This window comes from Chiloscyllium plagiosum, chromosome 4 (assembly GCF_004010195.1).
Source record: "Chiloscyllium plagiosum isolate BGI_BamShark_2017 chromosome 4, ASM401019v2, whole genome shotgun sequence".
In the NCBI taxonomy this organism is placed as follows: Eukaryota; Metazoa; Chordata; class Chondrichthyes; order Orectolobiformes; family Hemiscylliidae; genus Chiloscyllium; species Chiloscyllium plagiosum.
Genome location: NC_057713.1, coordinates 50,431,197 through 50,458,176, shown reverse-complemented (window position 1 = coordinate 50,458,176; position 26,980 = coordinate 50,431,197). Strand labels below are relative to the sequence as shown.

General features: G+C 41.2%; 1 protein-coding gene across 9 annotated transcripts in view; it reads right to left on the bottom strand.

The window, feature by feature from the left end:
- Positions 1-26,980, bottom strand: part of dlgap1a (discs, large (Drosophila) homolog-associated protein 1a) — a 767,710-nt gene that overhangs the window by 453,571 nt on the left and 287,159 nt on the right. For 7 of the 9 annotated variants that reach the window (XM_043688191.1, XM_043688189.1, XM_043688201.1 and 4 more), the window contains exon 2: positions 18,938-19,047. The gene's annotated coding sequence lies outside the window, so the exon portion shown is untranslated. The remainder of the gene's footprint in view (positions 1-18,937; positions 19,048-26,980) is intronic. The other 2 variants (XM_043688190.1, XM_043688195.1) reach the window with 1 other exon arrangement.

Below are 26,980 nucleotides of genomic sequence, written 5' to 3'. Positions count from 1 at the left end.
CCAGAGGTAACTCCTCTGTTCATCTTCAAGACAGTACTTCCTGCTCTTTACATCCACCTGACAGGTAGATGGGACCTCCGTTTAATATCTCATTTGAAAATCAGTATTGCTAACATTGTTGTGCTCTCTTAATAATGCAATGAGATAAGGCAATAATGTATAAGATTTGGCTTTAGAGCACTCGAGCACTGGAATAGGCTTGAACCTAGAGCCTTTTGAGTCAGAGGCAAGTGTGCTACCAACTGGGTCACAGGTTTGTCAAAAGGGACTATTTTGACTTGAAGTATGCATTTGATTTGAAGATGCCAATTGGGACACCATAGGTCATTTATAGCCGCCAAAAATTGAAAGTTACACAACTGAATTTTAATCATTCTAATTTTCACAGGATGGCATTTTACTAGGATGACTGAAATAGTGGCACAAAAAATGTTTCATTTTAGTAGATTAACCATAGGGATATAATATTAGCAATTAAAACATAACAGAAGACTAAAGGCAGAATCATTTGGCACTTAATGAAGTGACTACGTTAATAAACAAGAGATTGAAGTTTCACTTTTGAACTAAGCTTTAACATTTCTATTGATGTGTACCTATAATTAATTATCAAAAGCAGTTACATCTTGTACCTGAGGATATTGCTTCCTTTTGGGTTTTCGTTCACTTAGAAATAAACATTAATGCAAATTCAAGGCAATATAAAATCCCAAAAGCTTTTGAAAGAAGTGTGAAAATGTATAGAACTCTGCCCCACATTTTAATAGGCCACCACTGAAAGAATTATCTGATTTCTTTCATGGTTCTGTAAATGGCGCTGCTTTCAGATATGATGTATGACATTAAACACATTACATTATAACACAATGCTGAGTGCAAAAGTGACTGTTCAGGGATATTTTGCTTTGGCAAACAGAAAAATCCACTGCGAGTCTCATTTATAAAAGTTGATAATCTAATGATGCTACAAATCTACTGGGGAATGGCATTAAGTAGGTGAGCAAATGAGAATTTTGAAGTAAATTGTAAAAAATGTACAGGCCACTGTTGCCTGAAGGCTTGAAAAGAAATTGCATTGCAAAGATTTACAAGCTTACTTACAATTCATACTTCAATAGGTAAACTTATTGCCCATTTCTGAAGAGTGTGAGAAGAGAATGGAATCTACACCAGCAACTGAATAAATATAGATAGCTGATTAAAGTATATCACATTATTATTATTTCAATATATTGATACTTTTTGGTACAAGTCTTTCTAGTACAATTCTATTTTGTGACCATTTCTTAAATTTTGAAACCCAGTGACTAACCCTAAAGAATGACAAATTTCTTACAACTGGATTAGTTTGTTAAAATAGAAAAAGAACTTAACCAGAAAGTTTGTTTCTAATTTAATGAGAGCTTCTTTAACAACACAACACAATTAGATGTGGGAGTTCACACTCTTCAATGCACTATTTTTAGTACTTTGGTTAATGAGTTTCTTTCAGATTCCTGCAACACTTATTTAAATTGCTCATCCGATTGCTTTCTGAATTCAGAAACATTTTATACATCAAAGCTTCTGGGGTGCATGTTCGCCCCATGGAGGAATGTATCAGGAAACTGTAGGTACAGTCTATATGAATGAAGAACTATAGGAACCTTGGGCTTTTAAAGTCTAAGGGTGGAGGTGGGTGGGTTGCTGTATAGAATTATTGAACCCCTACAGTGCAGAAAGAGGCCATTCAGCAGGTTTGCAGCTTTCATATGGTCCATGTGCTTGGGCAGGGGTACCCACCCAAACTTTACACGTCACTGGACCTGATCTTGGATTGAACATGCCTCTTACGCATGCAGGGCCATTCCAGGTTCCTGCATCAAACTTTGTCCCCTGAAATAAATGGTCTCTCTCATTTCGAAGAGGCATGTGGCCAGCATTGGTGTTCCTGCTGCCATTTCACCCATCTCCTCATGTCTGGAAATATCAAGTTTTACCTGGTACGGAGTCCTCTCCCCATCACCAACTTTGCTGGAGATATCTCTGTTATCATGTGGGGGGTTGGTCCTACAATCAAACAGGAACCGGGACAGTTTGGTATCAAGTGACACTGTCGGCTGCTTCTTTAAGCCTGCCTTCAATGTTTGGACCGCTCTTTCTGCTAGACAATTGGACGATGAATGGTATGCAGCTGTCCTTATGTGCTGAATGCCATTTGACTTTGGAAATACTCACATTATCCATTGGTTAAATGACGTCCCATTGTCTGTGAACAATACTCCCTGGAGTCCACGTATTGTGAACAATGCTCACACCCGCATTTGCCACTTGGCCTCCTGCAAAGTGTTCCAACTTGTAATTACATGCACTTACTATTAGAGAGCACAGCTAAATTCAACCTGAAGCTATGGGTGGCACTCCCTTGTCACCTTTAAGTAGACATAGCAGGAGTTGTGGTCCATTGTTAATATAAATTTACGTCTGTAAAGGCATTGTCAGAACTTCCTGACTCTAAATATGACCAGAGCTAAAAATGTGTTGCTGGAAAAGCGCAGCAGGTCAGGCAGCATCCAGGGAACAGGAGAATCGACGTTTCGGGCATAAGCCCTTCTTCAGGAAGAAGGGCTTATGCCCGAAACGTTGATTCTCCTGTTCCCTGGATGCTGCCTGACCTGCTGCGCTTTTCCAGCAACACATTTTCAGCTCTGATCTCCAGCATCTGCAGACCTCTCTTTCTCCTCTAAATATGACCACCAAACCTTTCTTCTCTATCTGGGCATATCTGAGCTCTGCATTAGTCAAAGTCCCAGATGCATATGCTATTGGGCATTCTTCTCCAAAGGGCCACCTATGAGCTAATACTACCTTGATATATGGGAGGCATCACATGTCAATACCAGATTTTGCTTGGGATCATAGTGTGCCAACACCTTCGAGGATGATAGCTGGTCCTGCATTCCCAGAAAGCTATAGCTTGGCTATGCGGTCATTTCGAAAGCTAACACTTCTTGAATTGATGCAAGGATGGACAGCCCAAGGAAAGAGCTAAGCTCTTGTACAGACTTGGGAGTCAGAACATCTTTGATCACTTTCACTTATTCTTCCAATGGGTCTTATTGACTCTGTAGCTCTGTAGGTCACTTGGTGTGCCTGGAACACATATTTTTCCCTTTTAGGGTATACACCCAACCTGGGGGAAATGTCTAAGGTCTAGGTCCATGCTCTCTAAGTCCTCCTTATTGTGCTTCTTTGTTATTAGCACGTCATCCAGATAAATGGCGACTTGGGGTAGACCTTGTAAAATGTTCTCCATCATCTGCTGAAAAATGGTACAGGCTGACGATACCCTAAAAGACAGTCTCATATATTAATACAAAGCATTATGAATATTAATTGTAGCATATTTCTGGGAAACCTCATCTAACCGCAATTGTAAGTACGCATTGCTCATGTCCATCTTTGTGAAGGACAGCCCCCCCCCCCAGCAGCTTTGTGTATAAATTCTCTAAGCAAAGGATTGGGTATTTATCCAGTGAAATGTGGTTTAATTCTATTTAAAATTTCCACAAAGGTGAACCAACCCACCAGGCTTCACAATCAGTATGACCAGTGCCGTCCATTCCGCAAATTGGACTGGTTTAATGATTTCTTCACTTTCCAGCCTTCTGAGTTCGGCCTCAACTTTTCCCCATAAGGCAAATGGCACTGGGTGGACCTTGCAATATGAAGGGATTGCTTCCTGCTCATTATTCAAGGTGGCCTTGGCTCCTTTGATGGTCCCTAGATCTTCCTGATAAACCTCCAGGTATTTAATTAGGACTTCATTCAGATAGCCACTTTCTAATTGGAAAGTGTTGAGCTAATTGGGTGAATCTTGCTCAACAATTTCTGTCCTATCAAGCTTGGTCCTGAGCCTTTTATTAATATTGGTGGTAACTGAACCAGCTGCTTCTTATAAGAGACTGGAACCGAAGTTGTACCCTTAAACTGTAAAGGTTCCCTGGTTATAGGTTCTCAGTCTACCCAAGGTTTTGTGCAAATGTAAGGGCTGGATTCCAGAGCAAAATTTGTTAAAGACTGGTTCTGTGATCACTGAAATGGCCACTCTGGTATTTCCCTCCATTAGAACTGGGTGACCATTTAATTATTTCTGATTTGAATGTTGCTAAGCAATTTAACTGTTCCAAACCAGATCTATGTGGACTTTTTAGTGTGTGCATTCTGCTGGCCATTAGCTTACGAGCTCTCCTACTCAGTTTAATTCTTTTGCTGTCTCGACTCTGCATAATTGCAGCAACTACAATGGCTTGCCAGCCTGGATCCTGAAGAATATTTTAATCATTTGGACAAGGCCTGACTTTGTTTGAGAGTTTTGATGTGGGCTGACCTAGAGTCCTTCTGTTCAGGATATGTCCTGAGTGAGACTATGCAATGGCCTTCAATCTACTTCCATTGGAATACCCTGCAACTCATATTCTCTATCGGCTGCATTTTCTAAGGATAAAGCTAGCTGTAGTGTCTGTTTAAACTCCAGTTGGGCTTCAGCTAGTAGGAGCTTTTGTATGGTTACATCATTAACCCCCCAAAACAAATGGTCTCCCAGCATCTCATTAAGAGTTAAACCAAAGAGACATGCCTCTGCCAGTTGTCTTAATCTAGTCAAAACTTCCGATACAGATTCGCCTGGTTCTCGAATTAGAACATAGAACATTACAGCGCAGTACAGGCCCTTCGGCGCTCGATGTTGCGCCGACCTGTCATACCAATCTGAAGCCCATCTAACCTCCACTATTCCATGTACGTCCACATGTTTGTCCAATGACGCCTTAAATGCACTTAAAGTTGGCGAATCTACTACCGTTGCAGGCAAAGCATTCCATACCCTTACTACTCTCTGAGTAAAGAAACTACCTCTGACATCTGTCCTATATCTATCACCCCTCAATTCAAAGCTATGCCCCCTTGTGCTCGCCGTCACCATACTTGGAAAAAGGCTCTCCCTGTCCACCCTATCTAACCCTCTGACTATCAAATTGTCGAGTAAAACTGATAGCATCTCAGAATTAGAGGAGACTAGGGGTTATAATATTCCTTAACTGAATCTGTCAACTCTTGAAAGGTTTTAGTATGTGGTGCTCCTGACAACTGAATAAGCTGCAGGTAATGGTAGGCTACTAATAACCGAAAAAGCTGCAGACTCACAAGCTGTCAGGAGAATTACTCACTGTTTTTCATCTGCCCCAATGTCACTTACCTGGAAAAAATAGTACATTCTTTCCACATACTGAGTCCAGTTTTCGACAGCAGGATCGAATGAGTCAAAGACAACTGTTGCGAGCAGATTTCTTCACGAAGGTGTTTCTCTCCCCATCTCTACCGGAATAACTCCATGGAGGCCAGCATCCCATCACCAAGTCACCCTTTATTTCCAATGTGGAGAGTCCTTGACACTTATTCAGGGCCCTCAGAGCCAGCTCTCAGAGTGAACTGAACCTCTAACCCTCCTGTTTATATCTGTCAGCCAGGGCTTCCTGACTGGACTGGATTAACAGCCCCAGTCATGGGAACTCCCATTCTATGACTTGTGGTTATAATCACTACAGTACACACTTGAGAAGTTTTCACCAAATGCTTGCTTGGGACAAGGACACAATCATAAAAGATGGCCTTTTGAGCTGAACCCTCTTTTGAGTTCTGCCCCACATGCCTGCCCTTTTTCTAGTAAAAACCAATGAGGATGTGTGACCTGTATAGGCTTCCCCCTTAATGTTGTAAGCCTTTAACAACAAGCCAGACTGCATTGTGAGGGAAATTTCTTCAGCAGGCAAGATGGAGAGGCTTCACTGTGAACACAGTAAGCATTTACTCCAAAGTAATCATTTTTTTATATCAGAGTCCAAATTAGTGAAATGTTTATACTCGGTGGAACTTGGAGGAAGATGTCCATCCACTCAGTTTGTGCCTTATATAGTTGGGTTTATGCACAGACCTGTTTCCCATTTATAGCTTGCAAGATTGAAACTGTGAAAGCAATTACAGTGGCTTTGGGTATTAATGAGTGTGCACATTGTGCTAATTAATGAAAAACAGGTTCCCACTGACTATCTTCAGCAAATTTGACCGGCCTGAAGTGTTCTGAGAACTTAACAGTGAATCTTTGACCTGCCTTTGGGAAACAAATTTTGCCTCTTGTCCAGTTAAGTCCTCTCACCCACCCTTCTAATATCTTTAGCCCTTGCTTGTGATTTCCTGATGAGCGGTTCCAGCAGCTGGGATTTACAGTGGAAGCTTGCATGTGGAAATGCAGCTCTCAAAGAATTTGCAAGATTGAAGAAAAATGCAATAAAACTATTCGATACTATGTCATCTTTGACATTCCTTTAAAAAAAATTTTTGGTAAAACATTTAGACACCTTGCTAATAACATCAAATAATGAAAGCATGACAATTAGAATGGCATTCCCGTGAAACATGAAGGCACTGATTTACTGTGAAAGATGGCATTCTTTAAATGAGATGTCAAACCAATGGCTCATCAGAAGATTCTATCTAATATTCTGATGGGAGTAGTGAGTTCTTTGGGTACCTTGGTGATCATTTAACTCTCTACTAACTTAATTCAAATCAGATCAACTGGTCACTGACACAATGTGGGATTATCATATCAATTTCCATAACACTATTATTAGCATTTTAAAACAACTTGTTTTATGTCAACCTTATAGAGGCATTTGAGATGTAGAGGCATGAAACACTGATTGCTTTTTGACTGTTTTCAGACATCCTGGATCCTTTCCAAGAGATTCAATTCAGCATATGAGCATGTGATTGAGTCTTAGAGAGGAATTGTCCCTCTCTAACACCAGTGTCCTACATTCGATGGACTGCAGAAACTGAAGAAAATTCTCACCAACACCTTCTAAATATCCATTAGAGATGGACACCAAATGCTGGCCTTGCCAGTGATGCTCACATCCCTTCAAATAACTATAAGTACAGTCTGTCTGATTGCATGCAGCACTCACAACAAGGTCAACGATTGAAAGGCACAACTAAGTGATTTGTTAGTATAATGTAGAGACTGAATTGCCATGACAGAAGCATGGCTGCATGGTTACAAAGACTGGAAACTGAATATTCAAGAAAATTCAATGTTTAGGAAAGTTACACAAAGAGGAAGAAAGAGATGGAGTTTTGCTGATTATAAGAGATGGAATCACTCTATTGTAAAGGGAGGATCTCCGATTCGATCAACAATATTAAGTGGGACTAACAAATGACAAAAGATTGCAGCCATTAAGTGACAGTTACTTTAGTAAACATCAAATAGTGGTGGGGGTAGTGCAGTGCATGGTATTAATCTTGGAGACACATGGGGTGTGGCAGTAGACTAGACTCCCTGAGCTGGAGCTGGTCCACTCCATCTGGTTCTTTTCTCTTTTCGCTCTCTTTTTGCATCTTTTTTTCTTTTCCTTTTTACCTCACGTTCTTGGGCGGCATCGGCAATGTCCAGGGTGAAAGCGAACAAGGACACCCGACCTCAACGGGAACCCAAGGGCTCCCGGCCTCACTGTGGACCCGAGGACTCCCGGCCTCACTGTGGACCCGAGGACTCCCGGCCTCACTGTGGACCCGAGGGCTCCCAGCCTCAGTGTGGACCTGAGCACTCCCAGCCTCAGTGCGGACCCGAGGACTCCCGGCCTCACTGTGGACCCGATGACTCCCGGCCTCAGTGCGGACCCGATGACTCCCGGCCTCAGTGCGGACCCGAGGGCTCCCGGCCTCACTGTGGACCCGAGGGCTCCCGGCCTCACTGTGGACCCGAGGACTCCTGGCCTCAGTGCGGACCCGATGACTCCCGGCCTCAGTGTGGACCCGCGGGCTCCCGGCCTCACTGTGGACCGAGGGCTCCTGGCCTCAGTGTGGACCCGAGGACTCCCGGCCTCAGTGTGGACCCGAGGACTCCCGGTCTCACTGTGGACCCGAGGACTCCCGGCCTCACTGTGGACCCGAGGACTCCCGGCCTCACTGTGGACCTGAGGGCTCCCGGCCTCATTGTGGACCTGAGGGCTCCCGGCCTCAGTGTGGACCTGAGAACTCCCGACCTCAGTGTGGATCCAAGGGCTCCTGGCCTCACCGTGGACCCGAGGGCTCCTGGCCTCACCGTGGACCCGAGGACTCTCGGCCTCACCGTGGACTCTCGGCCTCACCGTGGACCCGAGGACTCTCGGCCTCACCGTGGACCCGAGGACTCTCGGCCTCACCGTGGACCCGAGGACTCCCGGCCTCACCGTGGACCCGAGGACTCCCGGCCTCACCGTGGACCCGAGGACTCCCGGCCTCAGTGTGGACCCGAGGGTTCCCGGCCTCACTGTGGACCCGATGACTCCCGGCCACAGCGTGCACTCGATGACTCCCGGCCTCACTGTGGACACGGATTCCCGGCCTCAGTGTGGAAACAGATTCCCGGCCTCAGTGTGGACACGGATTCCCGGCCTCAGTGTGGTCACCGACTCCAGGTCTCAGCATGGACTCAAACCCCTGGCCTTAGTGTGGACACGGACTCTCAGCCTCAGGGTGAAGCCTGGTGCATGTCTGGGTTGAAGAACAGTTATTCTGAACTTATTTCTCTATTTTTCTAAATTATTGCTGGGCTTTTTAATGTCTTTATTTTTCTAATCTTTTTCCCTAAGAATTCGTACTTAAGAATCTATACCTAGGTACCTTGGTGCCTAAGATGTCACCATAAATAGCAACTTGCAAATCTTTCACTGTACTCATGTGAGTACATGTGACAGTAATGCTAATTCTAGTCAGGAGATGAGAGAGGTGTGAAGCAATGGCAATGTAATCATTGTAAGTGATTCTAATCTGCATATAACCTGGCTAAATCAACTGAGTATTAAAACTGTGGAGGACAAGTTTCTGGAATGTGTTAGAAATGGTGTTCTACAGCAGTATACTTGGGGGTTGCTATTTTTGATCAATTATTCGGTAATGAAAAATGGCAAATTAACCCTTAAGAGGTGAACAGATACAATACAAAAAATGTTACCTTATGTTTGAAAGTGAGGTAGTTCATTCTGTATCAAGCGATATTATGAAAGAATGAGACACAAATTGACTATTAGGAGTGAGAAAAAAAAATTAAAATCCACAACTGTAGATAGACAGTGGATACTCTTTAAATCTGTTGCATGACTTCCAGCAACTACACATTTGTTCAACATGCAAAAACTCAAAAGGTTAATCAGCTGTGACTAACAAAGGAAGTTCAGGATTGTATAAGATCTTTTAAAAGGAAAGGTCTATAAAGTTGTCAGAAATAGCAGCAATTCAGAGAATTGGGAGGATTATAGAATACATCAAAGGAAAACCTAAAACTGTTAAGGAAAGAGAGAAAAGAATATAAATGAAATTTAGCATTAAAGAAAAGAATCATAAAACCTTCAATATGTATTTAAAAAACAGATGTTTTGCTAAAACAAATGTGGGTCCATTACAGGCAGAGTCAGGAGAATTTATAATGGGGAATAGAGAAATGACAGAGAAGCGAAATCATTATTTTATGTCTGTTTTTACTGAGGAAGACACTAGAAATCTCCAAGAACAAAAGATCCACATATCCAGGGAGAATAAAGAGTTGAAGACAATTAACATCAATAAGAAAAAATTGTACTGGAGAACTTGGTGGTACTGGAAGTTAATAAATCCTCAGATGCTCTCAGTCTATCTTCCAGAATACTGAAGGAGGTGGCTACAGAGATAGTCAATACATTGGTGATTATGTTCCAAAAATCTTTCAACTCACAAATGATTCCTGTGGACTGGAAGGTAGTAAATGGCCCCACACTATTTAAGAAGGGACTGAGAGAGGGAGAAAACACAACTACAGACCTGTTAGCCTTCTATCAGTAATAGAGAAAATTCTAGTACCTATTATAAAGGATTGGATAAATAGACATCTGGTTGACAATGATCTGATTTAGCATTTTCAGCATGGAGTTGTGCTCAAAATTATGTTTGATTAAGGTATGAAAGTTTTTGAAAATGTTACCAACAAAATTGATAAAGGAAAGCTGGCAGAAGTATTATGCTTAAAGTTGGTTAAAAACCAAATGAGAAAGGAGGTAATGCATTGGCATGGATTAATGATTAGCTAATAGCCAGAAAGCAAAGAGTAGGAATAGGTGGGTCATTTTCACATTAGTGGGGTCCCATAAGAACCAGTACTTGGGCTGCAGCTGTTTACAATGTATATCTATGATTTGGAGTTGGAGACCAAATGTAATAATTTTAAATTTACAGATGATACAAAGCTAAATGAGAATGCGTGTATTGCGAGGACGATATAAATGTGATTTTGGGCAGGCTTAATAAATGGGCATGAACATGACTCGTGGAATATAATGTGGCAAAATGTGAAGTTATCCACTTTGGTAACAGGAACAAATGTGCAACTTATTTCATAAATGGTAAGAGGTTGGGAAGTGCAGATGTACAAAGAGACCTAGATGTCCTTGTTGATAAGTGACAGAAGGCAAACAAGTTGTTCGGAAGGCTAATGGAATGTTAGCCTTTATAGCAAGAAGATTTGACTGCAGGAGTAGTGAATTCTTAGTTGAATTGTGCAGGATCTTAGTTAAACCTCATCTGGAGTACTGTGTGCAGTTTTAGTCTCCTTATCTCAAAAACGATATTATTGCCATAGAGGAACGCAAGATAGGCTCAAAGACTCATCAGACTGTTTACTGTGATGGCAGAACTGTCCTATGAAAGATTAGGTGGACTAGGCTTGTATATTCTCTAGAAGTTTGAAGAATGAGATGCAATCTTATCAAAATTCATATATAAATTAGAGAGTTAGACAGGATGAATTCAAGTAAGATGTTTAGAGCCAGGGCCATAATTTGAAAAAAGGGGGATTCCTTTGAGGTCCAAGATCAGGAATAATTTTTTTTTCACTCAGAGGGTTGTGAACCTTTGGCATTCTCCCCCACAGAGGACTGAGGGCCTCAGTTTTTGAGTATGATTAAGGTAGGGATTTATTGATTTCTGATTACCAGTGGCATACAGGGTATAAGCATGCGGTATGTAAAGTGTTCAATCAGCCATGATCATATTGAATGGCATGATAGGCCCGATGGTCTGACTGTGCAATTCCTGTTCCTAAATAAAGACAGCGCCTGAATGATGAGTTGTATTGTGTTGGAGTTCCTGGTCTTGCAGCATCTGTACCTGTGATGAATATGCTGCAAATACATTTAGTTGCAATATTCTTTCATTTTTCTCCAATTCCGACACATCTCTGATCTCTTTATTGGTACCAAAATCAGAGTTGCTATTAAAAATAAAGACTTGTATTTATCTTCTGCTTTTCATGATGTCTGGAAAGTCTGAGGTATTTTAAAGCCCATGAAGCATGTTTGAAGAGTCTCTCTTGATACTTCTTCACGGATAAAGGTTTTAGGAAGGTTGTACTCATCAGTTGCAGACTTGCTGGTAGCTAGTCAGATGGCTGCTTCCTCCTTCTTGAAAAGTGCAATGGGACCTGTAAAGATCCACATGAGTTGGTTTAACATCTCACTTGAAAGACAACACTTCCTCCACTGCAGTACTCCCTCAGTAGATAAATGCAGCATGTGATATAGTAACACATATTTTGTTTGTGCTACTATTTTGTGATAGTTTGGGCTAATGTTGAATATAGTGATAAAGATGTGCAATGACATATATCTTTCTATCAGTGCTGCTGAAGTCAGATCAGTGCTTTGAAAAAGCTTCAGTGTGTCAGGTCACCACAATATTCTAGTTGCCTATTTTGTTTTACTCTCCATGCTCAATTGAAGCCAATATAGAAACCAGAGTCCACTGTTTTTGCTTCAGCAGATTTATTTTCACTCTGAGGCATTGCTTTCATCAGAAGAACTGGGTCAGGTTTGAATGACCTCTATCCTGATTGTATCACATGCAATGCAATGCTGTTTCTTTTAATAAAAAAGTCTCTTTCAACAGTGAAAATGGCTTGGAAAGCATTTTTTGGCAGATGGCAGTGGTGCCATTATTTGATTTGAAATCAAACGTACATTGCAAAATTTTCTTTATAGTGACTATGAAATGGTGCAAGATGCAGATGTGGCAGAACTGCTAGCACCTCTTTGCATGGATGACATGAGCATTTTGCCACTCACTTTTCGTTTATCTGGGAGGCATCATAGGATTAGGGTTAGGTGAGATTGGGTGGTGGTGGGGGAGGTGGTTTGATGGTGTCTGTTATCATTCAGGACAGCAAGGAGCATCATAGCCATGTCTGTCAGTGGCATTTTCAAGGTAACCTGTTCATTAACATTTTACGACTGGTTTGGCCAATGAACAGCAGCAGGCATGATGAAAGTCTTGCCTGATGTGCTCTCAGTGTTTAAAAAGACAACACAACGAAGCATCTTGAAGATCTTGGAATTCAAGAGAAGAGGGCAAGAGCTAATAGGGTGGAAGTAAGATAAACAGAAGCTATGCCCAGTTTCAATGCTGTTGTGCTGGGGGTGTTGGAGGGCCAGGAGTTGCTGGATAAAGATATCATTCCCAAGCAGTCTGAGGAAGAAACATTTAGCCGAGACCAAAGAAACATTGTTGGAGATTGCTAAAGGGGCTCAGCTTCAGGAACACAGGGAAATGCTCTGAGGTGCAATATAGGAAATGCTTTAGTCCTTTAAGGACTGATCCAGGTCAGGAACGATGTGCTCAGTGGTGCATTCACCAACATCTTTAATATGCATGTCACCCCGATTACTCGCTCTGCCTTCTGCAGTTACTTCAGAACAATTCTTCCTACCTTTCACTTTCTGCCTATGCATTTCCTCATGTCCCATCTATTTAATCACCACTGACTCTTGTTCCAAGCCTGATGCAAAGTCCGACCTCTTCCAGATCCTCACCCTACAAGCTCTCTCCACCAGATGGACACATGCCATTACCTTCAGTCACAGCACTGCCCTATTCCTTCTCTCAGAAGAAAACACAGAACACGATCAAGAGGCAGAGATCTGAATATGTTCCCTTCAATTGCCTCATTACTAACACGTGCAGAGCATGAGGGGCTGGATATCAACTATAGTCCTGACATGCTTGAACACCAGAGATCAGGACATAGGGACTTCCTGCTACCTGGTGACAGAATGAAATATCAGACAGTCACATATTATATGACATGCAGTCACGTTGACCTGATGATTCTAGGATGAAAAGGTCATTTTATGAAGAAACGTTGATAAGTTGGGCCTGAATCCGTTTGATACAGCCACAACACATCGGCAAAACACATAGCTGCAGAAGAGGGGCAGAGAGTCGGCAGATATGACCTCCTCCACAGCCTGCTGCCTGGGCCTGTTAATAGCCAACTTGGCAAGGCCCAGGAGCAGACCCAGGAGGATATCCTCTGACTTCCAGAAGCCAATCCTATTATTTTTAGATCCATTTAGAAACTAAAAGGTGATCCTATTGAAACACATAAGACCTTGAGGGGATGTGGGATGTACAAGAACTGGACAAAACTTAAAAAATCAGATGAGAATTATTTTGTCTCAGAGACCCCAGAGGTGAATCCCAGCTATTTTCTAATTAACCTGTTCAGAGAGTTTTTATGCATCTGTGGAGCAGGTGGGATTTGAACCAATCCTCCTGGCCCAGAGGTAGAGACGCTATCATTGCACTACAAAAGCCAATGTTTTTAATACATATCTATTTTATAATAAATCTGTTACGAGATATTATTACACGTCTCAAGAAGGTGAGATTTTAAGCTAGACCTCCTGGTTCAAAGTTAGGGACACTACCACTGTGCCAATACAGCCCTAAGAAGGCACTCCTATCTTTTTCTTTTATATCCAGAAGTGCTCTGACACATAACAGGTTTTTCTCCATCACCAATCACCTATGTTTTCCAATTGAATAATTTACGTGCAAAACCTGCAGGGAAATATAGGGGGGGGGGGGGCTAAATCAACATGAAGTTGGAAGTGACAGAACCATGTCTTTTTTTTTCCATGTCTAGAACTGCTCTTGCACATAACTGAATGCTTTTTTCCCCACAATTACTATAGTACAGAAGCCAATCTTAGGTATTTTCCAATCAATATGTTTCAAGATGTTATTGCATACCTCTGCAGCAGGTGGGTCTTGAACCCAGGCATCCTCATTCAGAGATAGGGATATTGCTACCATGCCACACCGAGCCCCACAGAACTCATTCTTATTAAGTTATGTCCAATTAACGATACCTGTTCTTAATTATCTCTGAATTCTGCTTAATAGCAGGGCTCTTGTGATACAGTAATAGGGTCCTGTCCTCCGAGCCAAGTGTCTCTGATTTAAGTCTCACCTGCTCCAGAGATGTGTAATAAAACATCTCTGAAGAAGTTGATGAGATGATGCTTAAAATGACCTACAAATCTACCACTAGCAATCAAAACCAGATATTCTCACATGTACCCACTGCTGAATAATTAACTATTCTCTAAATGACAGCCAGTGAGAAATGGATCACTAGAGATAGAGACACACTTATTCTTTCAATGCCCATGTAATTTCATAATTTAGTCTACTTCAATATTAAATTTGGCCTTTTCCTTAAAAGAGGTTAAGTTAAGCCTATACCATCTGCAAAACTCCTCCTTGGCACACAACTCAGCCCAATGGTTTACAAAACTGAAAACCTCTCTTTTATGCCATTTATCCAATCACATTCTCATTTTTCAAATCTGTTTCCATTTCAATCCATTTGGCCTATGTGAGAAAATGGAATTAATTGTGAGATTACTATTCTAATGTTTTTTTTTTAAACTGACAAACTTACTTTGCAAGATCTCATTCTCTTCTTTCAGTCAGTTATTAATTTTGATGTTACCACAATCTTGAGCTGATCATTCTCCCTTTCCAAAAAAACTCACCACTCAATTGGTTAACTTTGTTTACTTTACCACCTAGGACTTAAGGTTTACATTTGTAGAAAGAATAGAAATAGTCGTTTTAATAGTACAGAACTTGGATAGTGCCAGAAAAAGCCACATCTTGCCAAAGCTGTTTGTCTTGCAAACCTCAGGACAAGTTACAAGAAATGCCAATGTAAATGTAAAAGAACATTTACACAGTAAAGCAGGAAGGTACTGACTGGTTGACAAGAACACTCTGATTGGTAGAGGGGTTGCCATGGTGATTGTACTAGATTAGATTATGACTATCCATTAACTGCCAAGCATTGTTTAAATGTTAAATAAGATACATTGGACAAATATTTTCTAAAAAAAATTGAACAAGAAAATGGCTGTCACCCATTTTGTTGAACTGAAACGTGGAAAGTGTGTGTACATGATTTTTTTCGGGCTTCAAAGAGCATAGCCCTGACTATTAAATATGTATGTGCAAGTATAGCACATGAATGGAAACAAGAGAGCTCAATCCAGAAGGTGAATGCCTTTATAACACAACATGTAAACCTAGAAGAGCAGGAGTGCTACTACCAGGCATAAGAGGCTCCCAGTAATCCCCAACCAGCATGATCCCCTTGCTTCAGCAGACCATGGATTAATGAAAGAATCAGAGGTCAAGAGGAAAAAAGAAGTATGTTTATAAAAATGTCAGTTGGATAATACATCTGGGAACTAGGCTGAATACAGAAGTACCAAAGAGGAATTGCAAAAGCAAATAGTAGTAGCAAGGAATCAGTGAGAACATGAGACAAGCTTGACAGCTAACATAAAATCTTCTATAGGTATACAAGTAGTAAAAAGGTGGTCAAAGACATGACTGAGATACTGAATTAATACTTTGCATCTGTCTTTACAAATGACGAATAATCTGTGCAGGTAGATCAGACATTTGTAGTATTTAAAATTGGAAAGGAGGCTGTATTGGATAGGCTGCCTGTACTTCAGGTTGACAGACACCAGGACTGGATAACCATAATATCATAAGAAACAGGAGTAGGGATAGGCCCCTCAGCCTGTCCCATCATTCAGTAAAATAATTATTGATCTGCCCCAGGCCTCAACTCCAGTTTTATGCAGTTCCTCATAGCCCTCAGATCCTCATATTTCAAAAATCTATTCCCCTGCTCTGTAAATACTTTCAGTAATCTAGTTTCAACTCTCTGGGATTGAAACTTTCAGACATTCATTCCCTGGTGAGAAAAGAAAATGGTTTGCACACTAGTTTTAAATGAGTGTCCTTTATTCTGTAACTATGCTCCCCAGTTTGAAACATCCCCACTAATGGAAATACCTTCTTAACAATTACCCTGTCAAGTCTCTTGTATGAACAAAGGCTGATCATCTTTAGTCGCACTTGGTAAACCAATCCCTTCATCCCAGAAATCAGCCTAGTCAATCTCTTTTGAATAACCTCCAATGTCTGCAGCTTCTTTCTTAAATATGGGGACAAAAACTGAATACAGTATTCCAGCTGCTGCCTCACCAGCACCTTGTACAATTGTAATAACACTTCCTTATTTTTAACCTCCAACCCCGCACCCCCTCACTCCAATCTATACAGTCCAAGATTCCAATTGCCTTTCTAAGGCTTGCTACACCTGCATGTACCTGGGGTTTCATGTTACAAGAACATCCAGATTCCTCTACACTTTTTCGAAGTCTCTCTAAACAATTTTATGTTTTGATTTTTCATACCAAAATGCATGACTTCATACTTTCATCCATTAAATTCCACCTGCCAATATTTTACCCACTCCTGACCTATCTTGCCTTGCAAATTCATTATGTCCTTATCACATCATGCCCTCCCACTTATTTTTGTATCAATGGCACACTTGGATACATTACACTTTCTCCCTCCCCAGGACTATCTTTGTAATCCTCTACTAGTTACGTCTTCCCAAACTGCAAAAGACCCATTAATCCCAACTCTTGTCTTCTGTGTGTTAACCAATCCTCAATTCATAATATATTACCCATGATACCCTGAGCTCCTATCTTGTGCACAAACCTTTTATGTGTCATCCAATCAAATGCCTTTTGGAAATGATGCAAGGCACCTGAGGATACTAAAGAAAGGGAGAATGGAAATTGTAGACCACTGCTCATTATGTTCCAATCTTCCTTAGTCCTGAGGATAGTTCCAGAAGACTAGAGAATTGTAAATGTAATACCACGGTGCAGGAACAAAGTGAAAATAAATGTGGATTTATTAAAGAAAGTCTGCATGGATTTGTGAAAGACATTTGAACTTAACTAACTTGCTTGAGTTTCTTGATGAGAAAACAGTGAGGGATGATAACAATAATACACTTGATGTGGTGTCCATCAACTTCTGAAAGGCACTTGGTACTGAACCAATAAGCAAATCTGTGAACAAAGACCGAGTTCATAGACAGTAGTAACAGGGATACAGCATTGTTTGTGTGACAGGAAACAAAATAGTGAAGGGGTTTTTCTTTCAGACTGGAGGAAGGGTTATTGTAGAGTTCCCCACTAGGCTCAGTGTTGGGACCCCTGCTCTTCCTGGTATTAGAGGTCTTGACCTTGTCTAACAGGTACCATTTTCAGAATTTAAGAATGGCAAAACACTTGGAAGTAATGTTAAATGAGCAATGCAGGACTTCAAAAGGTCAAAGATTACTGGATTGACCAAGCAATTGTAAGATGAAATTTAATGCAATGACAAGTAAAGTGATTCATTTTGGTAAAAGGAACACAGGGAGACACTACAAAGTGAAGGATATAATGTTAAAGGGGGTGGAGGACCTGGTTATAGATGTATATAGATCATTGAAAGTGATCACATGAGATGTGTTTAATAAAGCATGCAACATCTTAACCTTCATAGACTTTATTAATAGGATTTTGGAGTGCAAATGCATGTTAAATGTGCATAAAATCCTGCTTTAGTCTCAGTTGGAACATTCCTGGATGTCACACTTCAGGACAGATGTGAAGAAAAATTAACAAAGTTACCAATAAGATTCACAAAAATTCCTGGAATGAGGGACATAGATCGGTTAGCAAAGCTGGGACTTGGGGAAGAGAAAGCCAGAAAGACATTTGATAGACGTATTCAAAACCATGAGGAATCTGAACAGAGTAGACTGGGAAAAACTGTTCCCATTATTGGAAATATCAGGAACCAGAGAAGACAAATATAAGGTAATTATGAAAAAATGCAATGGATCTACAAGGAAAAAAACATGTTCGACAGTGAATGTTCAGATGTACTAACTCAGAGCCCCGTGGAGATAGGGCCAGGGACAGAAATCACAGGACCCCAGCTGAAACATGGCAGCCCTGCTTTCCACCCATCTTCCAACCCAGCCCAGGGCACACAATTCTGACTTCCCATCCTGAACATAACAGTCCTGCCTTAACCCAAGCGCAGGGTTGACCTAAAACCCTGGATCCCGAGGTATGACTGCTACACCCATCCCATTTTGAACACAGCTTGAAAATATATTCAAGAGGTAATTGAATTATTATATAAAAAATAAAACTGTACTGGACGAGGTTTTGTTGGGGGTAGGGGGTTGGGGCGGGGTGTGGTGAGACAGGCAATAAATTGCTCTTGCAGAAAGCCAGCGTGAGGCCTCTTTCTGTGCTGTCACTGTTTGGAGTTGTGTGTGACTAAAAGACATTAAAGAACACTGCATTTCAAAGCTGAAAACAAGTTTTATGCCAAAATATATTTACTCAATCAACTTCTTTTCACTCCACTGGTTCCCTGCAAATTGAATGCCTCCTATTTGCACATACACATCAATTCACTCTAACAATCCAAGGAAACAGCTAATTCAAACATGGGTACCAATTGTAAAATAGGCAAATCAGTGAAAAATTAATTCCTGTCCATTGTCACACTTAATAAATAGTTGGCCTCTCAAGCAAATCCATCCCATTTATATTTCCAAAAATCTCAGTTAACAACTAATTCATCAAAAATATAATGCAACACTTACTCACTCACTCACTCCAATTCAGATCAAATTTCCTCCATCCATTCAGCTTTGTACCCATTTTGCTGACTTCGCACAATGCATCTGAATTAATAATAACAGCAGCTGCTGACCTGTATCACAGGGAAAGTAACCAGATTATGATTAGTAGGCAATCCTGCTCAAATTATAATCATTTTTATAAATAATTGCTTGGTGTTGCAAAACTTCAACATTGCTAAAAGGAGACATGAAGTTGAAGGTTTTATACAGCTACATAAATGGGCATATCTATGGGCACAAATGGACAAGTCTATTCCTTGCATCCTATCCTGATGGCAGGGGGATTGGTTAGCTTGGATGACTGGCATGCAATACAGAGTGAACAGCATGGGTTCAATTTTTGCACTGGCTGAGGTTACAATGAAGGACTCTCCTTGTGAACCTCTCTCCTCGCCTGAGGTGTGATGATACTCAAATTAAACTACCACCAGTTGACTCCCTTTCCCTGTAAGGGGAGAGCAGCCCTATGGTCTTTGAGGGGGGGTGGTGGTCTATGGTTATTTTAGCTTGATGAATGCAAAGCAAAAAGCTCCAACTTTGTCTCCTTCTAGCAATATTTTGATCATACTTGTTCCCCTGCCATAAGGAAGTAGCCTCTTCCCTATAGTTAGAATGATGCTACGACTGATGTTAAACTGTATTTAATCATGTGGCTTTGTCTGGTTCAGTAACATTCTCAGCTCTGGGTCAGAAAGTTTGAGTTTTAAGTCCTGTTCCAGAGACTTGTACAAATACCCTCGGTGAAAACGTTAGTTCAACAAAGAATATGTGTTGTACTGATTGATGTTGCATGTTTCAGATGAAATATTTAACTAAAGCCCTGCATGCTCTCTCAGGTGAAGATAAAATAAACCCATGGCATAGAAGAACAATGGCCTTACTCTGTTTCCTTTGCCAATATCTGTCCCACCATCAAAGCCAATAAGAAAAATGTAGTCCTCATCTTATTGCAGTTTTTGGGATCAAATTAGATGAAAATTGGTTCTGTTTCCCACATTCTCATAACTCAAGGGTTAAATTGACTGTAAAGCAATCTGATTTACCAAGACGTTATGAAACATACAATGGAACTGCACATTTATTTATCACCCCTCAAATGTTATTGCACTCGAACATTTTTAAAAAGTTATCTTTGTTTCTTACATAAATACAACTAAGTGAAATCAGTGAGAATGTAACAGGAAATCAGAATGGGATTCCTCTTCAGATGCAGCACAAGTCTGTAATCAAAACTAAAAATGCTGCATAAATGGGACATCTTCTAGATTTCAAATCCAGTCAAATTCACATTGAACCATATGTCCTTTGCAAGTGATCCTGCTAATTTCTGATTAATTTCATAATGTTTCAAATTAACCAGCTACTGAAATTGACGTCAAAGCATAACTAGAAATATATCAGCCAATTTTAAGTCTGAACCAGTTATGGTTGGGTAGAACGTAAAATTACATAAAATTATCTGAATTTAAATGAATACCTACCTCCATCACGCCCACTCATGTCTGCTTTCAGTTTTAACTCAAGGCAATGGGAATGAGTAACCAACTTGCTCCCAAGCTGTGGGAGTACTTGAATATGACCAGGCCATTTTAATATTATGTCGAGATTGCATACCTCAGAATTAATATCCAATTTAAGTTTAACACTAACTGGCTGACGAGCCAAGAGGAATCTCCCAATTAAACTGCTTCATCCATTCCATGACACTTCTGATCTCCTTCCCAATCCGCTGATCCCGCCAGCCAAGGCTACACATTACCCCCACACCCCACCCCTCATGAGCTTTGACCTCAATCTCAAGACACTTCCAAAATTCTCAGTAAAACTCTCTTCGGTGAAGCTCTTTCTGCTCTTTCACTGAGGCCCACTCTGATAGTGCCCCAATCCACTGGGGCCACTGAGTCCTCCAATTCCTTTTACCCAATCCACTAATCTCCATCCTTGCAACCTGCTAGCCTCTCCTCCCTCTTCTACATACTCCATCCTCACACACCCAAACCCATATGTGGTCACCAACCATTCTCTCAAACTGGCTGGGATGCAGGGACTAAGAATGTTACTCAGGTCTGGCCATTAATTTCAGCAGGACTGGAGGTAAGCTGGCTCCTCTAGATTCTCTCGTCACAGAACTGCTGGCCCCACTCCCACCCTCAATTCCCACACCTTCTATTGGGGCCAAACTGGTTCTTGAAATCACTGGAACAACAGCGTTCTATTGGAAGCAATGCACCTACTGGTATCAATTTATAAAACATAAGGCTTCGGGAAACAACCATAACTCAAATACTTAAATTAAAATCAAACATTTACTGATGGTTAAATTGTACTGGCTATTCATTGGACTTCAAGTGTAGAATTTTCTATTCCCAGAGCTAGTGAGCTTCAATTCGATGGGCTCCTTCAGTTTGAGGCAGAAAGATCCATCCTTGACCTTTCTTTGTGGCCAACTGGGGGAGTGCCTTAGGGCCTCAGCCCACTGCTGCTGGGATTAACCCAGCTGAAAGCGGGCCTGTTACATCTGACATACTTGACTTGTCATACTCTGTGGAGGAACCAAATGTAATCAGTACCTGATCAGGGGTGGTATCCCCTGAAATCCACTCCTGTGCCATTACCTCCAATGCTCCCTGCTGCTGGCAGCCCCCAAACTAAGACACACCTTGCCTTGACTGTCCACGATCCTGGATGCACTTCCAGCAGCAGCCATGGTTGACTCTGTGTGATGCTGAATGCAAGAGCTGGAGGTTTCTGATTAGCCAACAGCTCTTGCTGGATGGGACCTGGTCTATAGTCATTTTAATTCAATGCTAAGACAGGGTGGAGACCTTGACAGTGATGTCTTTAGATTTGGCAGATGTTCTCTAGAAGAGGCAGTACACATCTTCATCAGCTCTCCAACTGATGGCACTCCTGATCTCAAAAAATTCCATCATAAAATACCATATCGTCCAATTTGCCAACCTCAGCTGTTTCAGCAAAGTCAATCTGGAGTGCTTCACAATCATGAAAATATGTTTAACAGGTTTATTTGGAAGCACTAACTTTTGGAGTGCTGCTCTTTCATCACCTGATGAAGGAGCAGCGCTCCAAAAGCTAGTGCTTCCAAATAAACTTGTTGGACTATAACCTGGTGTGTTTTTTAATTTTGCCCACCCCAGTACAACACCAGCACCTCCAAGTCATGAAAAATATAGTTTGTGTCTCTCTCACTGACATGTAAATATGGAGATTGCCGAAGGTACTCAGCAGGTCTGGTAACATTTGTGGAGAAAGAAACACAGTTAACACTTTTGAGTCCAATATGACCCTTATTCAGAAAGGACTTCAGTCACACTGGAAATGTTAACTCTGTTTCTCTCTCCAACATTCTCTGTTTGTTTCAAACTTCTAGCATCTGCAGTATTTTACTTTAATTTGACTTGTACACATGAATGTATTATCTTTGCAACCACACGGAAATTTTCTTATATCTCAGCCATAATTCACTCCCACATTGCAGGCATTCTTCTCTTTCTCTAACTTGCCCACTGAGTGTGTCAGGCAAGTATGGAAGATATGAGAGATATTTTTCATGAATTACCATAATATCTTGTTATGGACTTGACCAATACCCCTCAAAATGTGTCAGGGAAATAGCCCAGACCCTAACTTTTGTTCTATTTAAAGGTAAGTGTAAGGTGCTGTGTTACAGATGCAATTGGAAGTTGCTGGAAAAGCTCAGCAGGTCTGGCAGCATCTGTGAAAAGAAATCAAAGTTAGCATTTTGGGTCTGGTGACCCTTTCTCAGAGGAAGGGTCACCTGGACTTGAAACTTTAACTCTGATTTCTCTTCACAAATGCTGGTAAACCTGCTGCGCTTTTCCAACAATGTCTGCTTTTGCTTCTGATTTACAGCATCCACAATTCTTTTGATTTTTATTAATTGTTGCAGATGTGATTCAGTTGGGTCAAACTATTAGGCTTTAAGCAAAACAAATTTTATTCTTACAACACAGTTAAAATATAAGCAATATTGGCACAACTTTAACTCTATCAAAATGCCAAATAAAACAATGTTATTTAACTATTAAACATCAACTATTCCAATATACCAGCATAAACATTCCCTTGGCAAAGGCAAATTCAGCAAAACAGATTTTCCTCATGTGCTATCACCCTTTCAGTGTAGGAGAAAGGACCACCTATAGAAACTATCTAGCAGCAGAGCGAGAACTCAGCATTTTGCTGCAGCAGAGAACAAGCTGTGTCTTTCAGCTTCGAGAGCTAGCTCCAAACCCCGACTGAAAGCAAAACTAAAACCCTGGGTCTATGTGAGTCTGATTCCACTCACTCGTGTTTCTTTTGTCTAATTTAAAATAAAACATCCAGGGAGCTTAAAGCTGTTTACCTGCTGCTTCTCATTGCAGACATTCTGGTACCACTTTGGCAACATCTCTCTGCAAGAGAAACAGCACAGAACAAATCTCTCTTAAAGGTACAATGTACTTAGTGAGTTGTTTTGGATTCTGACTCGTAACATAGTTTTATCATGTTCATTGTTATCCCTGTTAAAACAAATAAGAAGCATTTCCAAGATGGAGTAATGTCTAACATGGAATGTGAAATACATGGAATCATAGAATGGTTACAACAGAGAGACTATCCATCCATATTCCAAGTAGCTCCCTAAGAAACAATTCACTAATTCACTCTCCCAACTTTGCCAACAATTTTCCTTTTTAGATAATATCCCTATTCTCTTTGAATCCATTGACTGAACATTGATCCTCTGCACTCAGTGTAAATCCAATCCTAACTACTTTCTATATAAAAATATTTTTCCTCAAGACACCAAATTATTCTGGCACAGAAGGAGGCTATTTTGACCATTGTGCCTGCAATAATTCTACTATCTTGTGCCAGTCTCCTGCCTTTTCCCCATTCCTTGCACGCCATTATAATTTAAATAACCTTCCCATGTTCTCTTGAATATCTCAGTTGAACCTGTCTTCACCACACTTCCAGGCAATGCATTCCATGCCCTAACTATTTGATGTATGAAAAAGTTTTTTTAAAATCTCACATCGCCCTTGTTTCCTTTGCATATTATTTTAAATTGATGACCTCTCACTCTTTTCCCTATTATGAAAATTAAAGGGACTGTTTCTCCATATTTGCTCTGTCCTGCCTGCTCATGGCTTTGGAAACCTCGATCAAATCTCCTTTTTCTCTTCTTCTGTCCAGGGAAAACAATCCCAACTTCTTCAATCTATCTTCCTAAATATAACTTCCCAGACCTGGAATCATTCTTGTAAAATTGCTTGTGTGCTCTCACCAATTCATTCGCATCTTTCCTATAATGTAGAGCCGAAAATGTTCTCCTGTTCCTTGGATGCTGCCTGACCTGCTGCGCTTTTCCAGCAACACATTTTCAGCTCTGATCTCCAGCATCTGCAGCCCTCACTTTCTCCTATAACGTAGAGCCCACAACTGTGCACAATACTCAGCTGAGGTCAAACAAGTATCTTCAACGAGTTCAACATCATTTCCTTGCTCTTGTACACAATGCCCCTCCAAGAACATGTTTCATGGCACTTTAAATCATTACCTGTCTGGTTGACTGTCATTTTAACAACTGGAACAAGAATCAAACAAAATAAACTACCCTTTCTTTGTACCATGTGATGTTAGAACCCTGCATAAAGGCATCTACTGTTTCCTAAATGCCGGTCAGAGCACACAACATGTTGTCAGTGCGGAATGTTGCAGCATCAAACAGTTATTAAAATTAATTTCTATTAAATAACAGGAAAAGTGCAGGAAGAATAAACAAAAAGGCTGCATTTGTTTTTGCCTTTGGAGCAGTGGAAATTGTATAGTCAATAATTTGTCTTCACTCAACTCAGATCTACTGGAAGTGGTAATCCATTAAATCCTGTCTGACTTGTTGTGCCTAACACTACCCTACTCTATTGTCATGAAGATGGTTAGCCCTCTTCACACTTCCTACCAACATATCACTATCACCTCCTACCTTTGCCCACCTATTGCTGTCTCACCTACCTTTCTCCTAACCCCACCCCCCATTTATCTCTCAGCCCCCTTCCCCCTCCTCAGTCCTAAAGAAGGGTTATGCCTGAAACATTGACTCTCTTGCTCCTCAGATGCTGCCTTGACCTGCTGTGTCTTTTCCAGCACCATGCTTTATCAACTCTGACTCTCCAGCATCTGCAGTCCTCACTTTCTCCCACTCAATGTCCTCACCTTCTTCCTTGAAACTGCCATTCTCCCAGCTCCTCAGCGTCCATTACATCCACACCTTGCCTGCTCCAGTTGTGCAGAGAAACTGCACTCTAGCATTATGTGCCACACTTAATCTGGAAGATACTGCAAGGCACCTCCAATTAATCCTAGTGTTGGTACACCAACTTGATGAGGCCTATCATCTTCTTCATGATAGCCCTGATGGAAGATTGACCTGCATTGTATCAGTCAGCGTGCTGCATACTGGAATCATCAGCCATGGTTGCAGAGGGGAGCCTTTTCTCCCTATAACCATCCTTGTCAGGCATCCAGTCTTTGGAATGAAGCAGGAACCTGACAGTTATCAAGGATATAGACAGCATCTACAGTGGCTGACATAGATCTCTTTAGTTGTGTGATAGCGATGATCACAGATGACTGAGAAATTGACTGAATGGTATTAATGAATTCAGTCACGTTATGATATGGCAATCCCAATGTAATTTGTGTGGACATTCTCTAGCACCCTGCACCTAGGGAATGACTGCTATGATGAAAAAGCCTGGGCTGTAATTGACTTTGTCATGGGGAAATGAGGTGATGTGGTATAATCATCGGTAAATTGCATCAGTAATAGCCTTGATGCCTTTATGATTGAGGATTGAGAGATATGACACAGTTCCCAACAGCCGCTTGTGAGCAGCCAGTTGTATTAAAAATTAAGCACAGTTATCAGATTGTTGGTGATCCAGATCACAAGTCTTGCTCCAGCAGATGACATGGTCAGTTACTGTGAGTTGACCATCCTCATTTGGTGATGGCATTGAGTTTTACTCTCACCTGAAGGAAATGACAGCAAAGTCTGTCCACTTTTGGCCTCAGGAACCACCTCCATTGCCTGAGGGGGGTCTTCTGCTCTGACTTCTTCACATGGAAGCTGTTCAGCAGCTGCTCATGTTTGCTGCTGGTCCTGCCTTATGGACCCCTTTACACCTCTTGAATTTCATTGCACCTTCACTGTATCAAGGCCACCTTTAAGTATTATCTTGGTGGTCGGGACGACCTTAAGTGGTCGGGACGTACGGAATGTACGGGGAATTGGCGATATTAAATTAAGCATATGTCCATGGAAAAACAGCCCGTGTCAGAAGGCTACTGAAGGGCTGCTGAGGGTACACGAACTTAGGTGGTCAGGCTAGTACGAGAAGTACAGGAAATTGGCAACACATAAATTAAGGTACTTAATTTGAAGAGTGAGGTGTCTACCTGATTCAACCACCCAGCCTTAGACCTGTTGTTAAGAGGGGAAATCCCCCATGCGAAGGTCAGGACCCTGAAGTGGGTGCTGAAGAAGGTGACACCGAACCTCAGTAAGGTTAATTAAATTACATAAAGAAACGGTCGATCATAGAAATGGGGAATAAAAATAGTGATTTTAAGTTTAGAAGGGGGCATGACAGGGACGTCTGAGGACCACATCCCAACGGACAGTCCTTTAGGGAAAATGTTATGTAATTGGGAGTACAATCCTCGGATGCGAGGGAAGGATAAAAAAGAAATGATAAACTTTTGTTGTTTTATCTGGACAAAGGAAAGCATTTAAACTCTAAGTATATTTTGGCCTAAATATGGGTCAGATGAAGATTGGTTATGTCAGGACTTAAATATATGTGTAAATAAGAAACAAAAATACTCCCGTAAAGAATCTGATTATGCTGCCTGTTGGATAGGGAGTCCGAAAATCCTTGTTTTGAAAAAGTCAGAAGAAGGTGATGAGGAAAC